Source organism: Moschus berezovskii, chromosome 5 (genome assembly GCF_049115385.1).
Source record: "Moschus berezovskii isolate FMDL1 chromosome 5, NW_MosBer_1.0, whole genome shotgun sequence".
Taxonomy (NCBI): Eukaryota; Metazoa; Chordata; class Mammalia; order Artiodactyla; family Moschidae; genus Moschus; species Moschus berezovskii.
The window spans coordinates 101563476-101572697 of NC_142464.1; the positions used below are offsets into that span (position 1 = coordinate 101563476).

Consider the following 9222-nt stretch of genomic DNA (forward strand, 5'->3'; position numbering starts at 1 on the left):
AGATATCATGTTCATTCATTCTTTTTTCACTTCAGAGTCCTTTCCTAAAGGAAATATGCTACCTGGCATTCTATATTACTCCAAATTTCCAGGAGGAAAAATAAGACAAATGAAGTGACTTCTAAAAACACCAGGGATTATGTTTTTAAAAACAAGACAATAATTTTGACCTTCTTGCTATAATTCTTCTCAATATTAACTTGATGAAATATTTATCAAAGTCCAAGAGATTATTGATATGCAATAATGACTACACATTAATGGAGCTATTCATCATAAACTCGTCACTGAAGTAACTGGAAAATAAATTTATTCTGTTTATACAGTATTGAAACAACCAAAACAACACATCCATAAAGTGCAAAACTCTAAGTATTATTAAATAATAATTGATAACTCTTTAATATTGCAACATCTTGAAATACCTTCCAAATGACCAAAAACAGATTAAATTTTGTTCAGAAATAACTTCAGTTTCTTTTACACAGAACCAGAACTGTATATTTAAAAAAACTAGTAATCCGTGTAAGCTATACACAAAACCCTGAACTGACTAGATTGCTCAATGAATAATACTCCACACTGTTTCGCTGTTATGGATAAATGAGCTTATAATTCAATGAAACCCATTTAAGAAGCTCTAGTCTATAGAATATGTTCTTATTGTTTGGTCCTATTAGTTTTATTAACAAAAACCTCCCCTTCCTTTATAAGATGTTTAATTCCTCTGAATATCACCTTTAAAAGGCTTGACTTGATTGTTGTCAAAATAAACCACAGGTCAGTGCAACCCTTTAGTCTCCAGTCTATAGGCCCGACATGAGTTTCAGCTTTGTGTAAGCCAGACAGTGACCTTCTCACGAGTTTTTCATTGGAGATTTCACAGTCTAACGTTAACACTTTCCACAAAGTATCCCTCCCTTTTCTAGGCTTTGGGTAGAATGTCAAATTAATAATGACATGTGGTGTTCCTTAGCATAACCTGCCAAAATGTGATAATTTCCTTAGAAGAAAAGCCATGGGCTGCAATCACACGTCTGAGCTGACAGACATCCAAATGAATCCTATATAAAAAGAAAAGGTTGGTATCTTCTGGAATATGAATGTCCACTTTTAATAAATTCAAACAGATCTCAACATAAACATCTTCAAACTTGATGGGTTTTACGTGACTCATCATTTCATAGATTCTCGGCACCAAATCTCTGGACATTATATAAGGCAACCCACTGCACTAAGGAGGGAATACCTTGAAGGGATATTCCTGGTATGAAATATGGGTTTTTTGGTAAAATTCTCTATAGGAATAATTACCAGTTAGAGGATAACCTGTGAAAAATTTCTCTGAGTGGTTTAAATTTAAAAGGTACTTCACTAAATTGCTGTATTAATGAAAACATCAGTGTCTGTCTTCATGATATACCTGGCATTGGGGCAAAACTCAGTTACCCACATAATTGCCGTAATGGTTTTCAAGGTCAGATTATTGTATGTGTCTAAAAACTCCTGTCGTATTATGTCTCCATAAAGGAGGTGTTCATCCTCTAAGGATAATGTTAACACATTGTCGTCCTTTTCATCCTGTTGGCTTAATAAGAAAAATGTAAGAACTTCATATCTCCACCAAGACTTCTTTTCACCCTAAGCAACTCTAATGGCCTGCCTGGCTTTCACATCTGAGGGGTGTGAGGTCACCAGGGTGACAAGAAATGGGTTTTGACGAGAGCAGTTCGAATGCTCTTCAAGTGTGAAGTGGAAGTCTTGTCTGTAAATGGGTTCATCCTCATAAAAGTACATCCAGTTCACACATTCTATTACATTGTAGACTGATACTTGCAGACTGAGGCTCCACATCACCAGGAAACTCAGCAGGGACAGCAGCAGGAGGTTGCATTGGATCTCAGTGACATCCTAGCCGGAAGGGTGATCAGGAGTGCCAGGGCCATTCACAGCAGCTCAGAAGCACGCAAGCCTCAGGTTCTTCTTCTTGATTTTTCTCTTCTGAGTGAAAGACCTTCAATTTCACCAACTGAGCATTCAATATGAGCAACTGAGCTTTCGACTGATGCTGAAGCTGAAACTCCAATACTTTGGCCACCTGATGCAAAGAACTGACTCATTTGAAAAGACCCTGATGCTGGGAAAGATTGAAGGCAGAAGGAGAAGGGGACGACAGAGGATGAGATGGTTGGATGGCATCACTGACTGAATGGACATGAATTTGAGTAAGCTCTGGGAGTTGGTGATGGACAGGGAGGCGTGGCGTGCTGCACTCCATGGGGTCGCAAAGAGTCAGACACAACTGAGTGACTGAAATGAACTGAACTGAACTGAGCATTCAACAGCAAGTAGTAGTCAAAATAATACTTGCAATTTCTACTGAAAAACAGAGACGCTCAGATTGGCTTAAAATTCTGCTTATACTGCTTATAAGACACATACCCACAGAATTTCAGATGAGACTAAAGTACCGGCTGAAGTGTTCTGTTTTCACATTCCATGCTTTAATTATAAGGTCTGCCCCGGTGGGGCAGCTGAACATTGCCAAGGCCAGAGCCCCAGGGCTTGACTGATCATGGCTCCACCCCAGCAGGGCTCAGGAGGGGGCCTGAGGAGTAGGTGGCACCACCTCCTGCCTGCCTCCCTGCCAAGCAGCCTTGGCCTGGTGTCCCTCCATGAGGGTATTTTTATCAGAGCTTTCAGTGTGTCATTTATCTCCTCCTCTATAGCTAATGCCTCTACATTTCCTGTCCGCCCACAGCTTGATCCACTTCTGGCCCTTGCTGGATGCTTTAGGAGGACACATTATCAGACTGATTGTTCACAATGCATAAAAGCACATCATCTGACATGTGTGAATGCCTAAATAGCACTCTGCAGCACTTCACTGGCTCAAAGCCTACTACTCACACATTGAGGATGGCCAGCAGGCCCAGAGGCTGCAGAAGGGAGAGAAACTGTTTGAATACATGGACATTCAACAGCTCCAAGGCTGGAGGTTCATGTTAGTGATGATTTCCATGCTAATGATGGTGATATGTGAGGCTTGGAAGAAACAGCACCCCTCCCTCCCAGCTACACCCACTCAACTCATACAAGACAGTAGTCCCTGACTAGGCAGCCTTGGGAACTGACATCCTAATGTCAGAGATGCCTTCTCTGAGTTAAGGGGCTGTCCTTTTCAAGGTGGAGTCTTCTTCAGGGCAAAGGCTACTGTTATTGCCTAGTGGGTTTATTAGGACTGGAATCTTCCATTCTCTTGTCAAAGTGCAAGTAGATAAAAAATCTAAGTGATCCTGGGTGAGACATGGAAGGAGAAAATTGAGGGCGGGGAAAGATAGTCCGGGTGAGTTGGGAAGTAGGGTGAGATTCCTCAGAGTCAGCCCTGTTGGATATGGGGGGAAAAGACCCATGGCCAGTTTTATCTTCACCACTTTGCTCAGGTTCATCTGGGAAACATGATTTATGAAACTGAGGATGGGGTGGGTAATATACAACCACTCAAATTCCATCACATTCTCTTGTGTCATCTTTTTAATGACTTTTCACCAGCCACAATAGTCTCACCTCAATGCACACTCATTGCCTAAGTCATGGGCAACAACATGGTGTTAGTTATTATTAAGATAAATACTTAAAATCTCAGCCATTCCTCTTGCTTGGTTAATACCTTTAACAAGAACTTTGAACAGGATCACATCCTGCCCTGTTTCAGATATATTCTTGGATAGAACAGAAAGGGTGAATAACGGCTAACCTGACTTGCTCTACATATAAACCCCAGCCTAGCTCACCCATGTCTATGGAATTGTGCCAGACTCCATTGCATGCTCTAAAAGGCCTTTTGGGTCTGAGGTCAGTGGCCTCTTCAGCTTTGCTTCTTGTCACAATTCCATTTGCACCATTTGCTCCTGCCATACCAAAAGGCTTGCTACTTTCCCAAATACACATTTCTTCAGCCTGAAATGCTACCCTTCATCCAGTGCCTTAATTTCAGAGTATTTCACGTAATTATACTCTGATCAAGTATTATTGTTTTTAGAAAGTGAGATTTTCCTAACAAGCTTTCTGCTATTAACCCCATTTTCATTTATAGAGTTCCCTTCTTTAGGGGTTTTCTCATTTATTTACTTTTTCTATTAGTTCCCTGTGGTCAGAGATTGTCCTATATTCTCTGTATCTCCAGTGTCTACTACACAGTAGGTACTCTTATTTGCTGATTAAGGGGATATAAACAACTTGTACTTTCAAAACATTTGTTTCCATAAGTTGTCTAGATTCCATCATCAAATACTTATTAAGCAACAAATTTTAATGGCAGAGTGCAGACAATTGCACGGTTAGATTGTTTCCACTTTTATTTTTCTCCATCATCTTTTCTTAGAATGTAAAACTCAGTAACTGATTCCAGCTCCAAGAGTTGTTTGGATATCCATACTGCTTCGATTCAGAGGTTCCACTTGGCTTTCTCTGTGCTTGGTAATTGAACACCAACCTCATCAGGAATAAGAAATGAACTGTGATTTGATATGATTACAGTGAACCATGTTTATTTTGTGTGTATATATAAGGCTTCTCAACTTGCTTGGTATTTTACATGGCAAACTAATTTTACATTTGTTTTCCCTTAGGGCCAAGTGAAGGATATTTATGTCTGAATGAAAAGGAAAAATATTTTAGTTAAATATAACTTCACCCAGGAGAAAGGATTCTGAGCAGAGAGAAGAGCAGGGGACCCTAGGAATTATTTTATAATTCTGGGGTCTGTAGAAGGCTTAGACTTCCAGGATAAGACTTATAAGGTAAATTGTGATTAATTTTGGTCATTTTTGGCTCTTACACAGGTGCATCTGCCACCCACCCACACCCCCACCCTCCCTCTACATGGCAGGAGCTGTATATGTGTTCCTTTCACACAGCTTGCAGGAGCCAAGATGAGCAATGAGTACCTTATCCTCCAGATACTGAAGATCTGTGCTCTGATGGCTGAGTGCTGCTTCTGACCACAGAGGTTCAGATAGTCTCTCACCTTATAAGTGACTACTTTAAATGTAAATGGATTTACATTTGTAAATGTAAACTCTCCAGTCAAAAGACAGAGGCTGGTAGAATGGATAAAAGTGCATGACTGAATTAATTACACGCTATCTACAAGAGATACAATTGAGACCCAAGGACACAAAGCAGATTGCAAATGATGGAAAAAGATATTCCATGTAAATAGTAACCAAAGAGAGCTAGAATGGCCATATTAAGATCAGACAAAATAGACTTAAATCAAAAGTATTTACACGCGACAGAGAAGGACATTGTGTGTTAATAGAAGTTTCAATATAGCAAGAAGATACAACAATTACAAATGCACCCTTACGTAATGAAAGAGCAATAAAAATATATGAAGCAAAAATGGACAGACTTGGAAAGAGAAATAAACAGTTCTACAATAATAGTTGGAGAGCTTCAATACCTGTCTCATAATAATGAAAGACAGAAGATAAGTAAGGAAAAGAGAACTTAATGCAATAAATCAACTAGATCTCACAGATTTAAACAGAACATTCCATTATATATATTCTTCTTAAGTGCACAGGGACATTTTCCAAGATAGACCATAAGTTAGGCCATAAATTAACTCTCAATAGGTTAAAAAAAATAGATATCATACAAAATATCTTCTCTGATCACAATGGCATGAAATTAGAAATCAGTACCATACAGAAAGCTGGAAAATTTATGAAATTATACAAACTAAACAACACAGTTTAAACAATCAATGCAGCAAAAAAGAAATTACTAGGGAAATTAAAAATACTTAGGAACAAATGAAAACACAACATCTGAAAACTTAAAGGACACAGCAAAAGTGGTGTTGAGGAGCAAATTTATAGCTATAAATACTTTGCATCCATGTATGTTTTTAATTAAATTCTCCCAATACCCCAGTAGGTTAGTCATTAGAAAAACATTAAACAATTTTAAAGATCTCAAATCAAGAAACTAACTTTAAACTATGGATCAAACTAAACTCAAAGCTATCAAAGGGAGGCAAATAAAAAGGTAGAGCAGAGATAATACAGAGAATAGAAAAATAACAGGAAATTAATAAAACCAAAATTCAGTTCTTTGAAAAGATTTTTAAAATTGGCAAATCTTTAGCTAAATGGACTAAGAAAAAAGAGACAAGATGAAAATACTGAAGAAAGAAATGAAAATGGGGGCACTGTTATCAATTTGGGTGCTTCCCTGGTGGCTCAGATGGTAAAGAATCCGCCTGTAAAGCAGGAGATCTGGATTCGATTCTTGACTTGGGATGATTCCCTGGAGAAGGGAATAGCTACCCACTCTGTATTCTTACTTGGAGAATTCCATGGATAAAGGAGCCCGGTGGGCTATTCAGTCCATGGTGTCACAGAGTCAGATGCAACTGAGTGACTAACACACTCACACGTACTATCAATTTTAGAGAAATGAAAAGGATTTTAAGAATACTATGAACAATTCTATACCAAAAAAAAAAAAGAGAGAGAGAGAGAGTAAAATGGACAAATTAATAGAAACACAAAACATAAAAATGTTAGCAAATCTGAATAGATCTATAATTAGTAAGGAGATTGAATCAATAATCAAAAATCTCCTGACAAAGAAAATCCCTGGACCGGATGACCTCACCAGTGAATAAATTTAAATGCCACACATTTAAACAACTAACACTATTCCTTCTCAAACTTTTCCAAAAAATGAAGAGGAGGGAGCACATCCTAACTCATCCTATGAGGTTATCATAACCCTGATACCAAAACCAGATAAAGACACCTCAAGAAAACTACACAAAAGTTCTTTTGAATTCAAAAATACTCAACAAAATACTAACAAACAAAATTCAGCAGCATATAGAAAGAATCATACATCACAACTGAGTGGGATTTATTCCTCGAATGCAGAAACAGAAGACAGATTAACATATGAAAATTGGGCAATATAATAGGCCACATCAATACAATGAAGGGGGAGAAATACATGATCATCTCAATTGATACAGAAAAAGCGTGTGACAAAATTCAACACACTTTCATGATAAAAACAGTCAATGAAATAGGAATAGAAGGAAACTACCTCAATATTATAAAAGTTATATGTGAAAAACCCACAGAAGACACATAATCAATAGGGAAAGACTGAAAGCTTTTCCTTTAAGATTAGGAATGAGACAAACATACCTGCTTTTGCCACTTCTCTTCAACATAGTACTGGAAATTCTAGTGAGAGAAATTAGGCAAGAAAAAAAAAATCCAAATTAGAAAGGAAAAGTTTAAATTATCTGTTTCCAGATGATATGATCTTTTGTATAAAAAAAATTCTAAAGATTTGATAAAAAAAGTTCTTAAAACTAGCAGATGAATTCATCAAAGTAGCAGGATATGAAATCAACACACACAAGTCAGTTGCATTTCTGTACTTGAACAGTGAAAAATCTGAAAGGGAAATTACAAGAATAATTACATTTATAATAACATCAAAAAGAAAAAAATGCCTAATTAACATAATCAAGGAGGTGAAAGACTTGTACAATGAAAACTATGAAACTTTGTTCAAAAAAATTAAAACATAAATAAGTGAAAACATCTCATGTTCATGGATTAGAAGCTTTAATATCAAAATTTCAATAATGCCCAAAGTAACTACAGATTCAATGTAATCCCTCTCAAAATCCCAATGATGCTGTTGGCAGAGACAGAAAAATCAATTCTAAAAGTACACATAGAATCTTGAGGGACCCTAAATAGCCAAAGCAATCCTGAAAAGAATAAAACTGGAGGACTCACACTCCTTGGTCTCAAAGCTTATCACCCAGCTTCAGTAATCAAAACACTATGGCACTGGTATATAAGACATATAGACCAATGGAACAGAATAGAAATCCCAGAAATAGCAATGGCATATATGGTCAAATTATTTTCAACAAGAGTATTCAGTGGAGAAAAGACAATCTTTTCAACAAATACTGCTGGGAATACTAGATGCCATATGCAAAATAATAAAAAAAATGAAGTTGGACCTTTATTCAATACCAAAGACAGATGAATCAAAAACCTCAATTTAAGACCTAACGTGATACAACTTTTTAGAAGAAACCATACAGTAAAAGTTTCATGACTGAATTTGATAATGATTTCTTGGATATGACACCAAAGACACAGGAATAAAAGAAAAACTAGACAAATTGGCCTTTATCAAAATTAAAAGCTTTGTGGATCAGAGGATACTATCAACAGGATAAAAAAGCAATCCACAGGATGGCAGAAAATATTTGTGAATCACATATCTGATAAAGGATTCATAGCTAGGACATATAAATAACTCCTAAAACTCAACAAAAGAACAAATCACTCAATCTAAAATAGGTAAAGGACTTGACTAGACATTTTTCCAAAGAAGATATACAAACGGCAATATGCTTGTGAGAAGATGTTCAACATGACTAATAACTAAGAAAATACAAATCAAATATATGAGATAACATCCTACCTACCTGCCAATGCAGGAGACGTAAGTGAAGTCTCTCAGTCGTGTCCGACTCTTTGCAACCCCATGGACTGTAGCCTACCACATTCCTCCATCCATGGGATTTTCCAGGTAAGAATACTGGAGTGGGGTTGCCATTTCCTTCTCCAGAGGATCTCCCCAACCCAGGGATTGAACCTGGGTCTCCCACATTGTAGGCAGACACTTTACCATTTGAGCCACCAGTGAGATAACATCACCTTTTTTAAATTAAAAAGTACAAATTTAAAAGCCCTATGACGTTATTTTTTAAGAAACAGAGCCATCTGCATGCTACAAATATTTCTTCATTGATATTACACATTACTCTGACAACTGTATAATTAAATTGATGTGAGGAATATTAATTGAATCATTTTACAGTTACATTTTCTTATCAATACTATACAAACATGGTACTGGCTTTTTCATTGTTTTTCCTCTCTGTTTACTTTTAAATGAATCCCTACATCTGAGAATTATAATATATTCACCCATTAAGATGACTAGAGCTTCCCTTGTGGCTCAGCTGTTAAAGAATCCACCTGCAATGCAGGAGACCTGGGTTTGATCCCTGGGTTGGGAAGATCCCCTGGAGAAGGGAAAGGCTACCCACTCCAGTGTTCTGGCCTGGCGAATTCCATGGACTTCAGTCCATGGGGTCACAAAGAGTTGGGCATG

At 37.3% G+C, this 9222-nt stretch overlaps 1 pseudogene; it reads right to left on the reverse strand.

Annotated features, from left to right (window-relative positions):
* Positions 1-732: 732 nt before the first annotated feature.
* Positions 733-1976, reverse strand: LOC129562153 (UDP-GalNAc:beta-1,3-N-acetylgalactosaminyltransferase 1-like; annotated as a pseudogene).
* Between the last annotated feature and the right edge of the window lie 7246 nt (positions 1977-9222).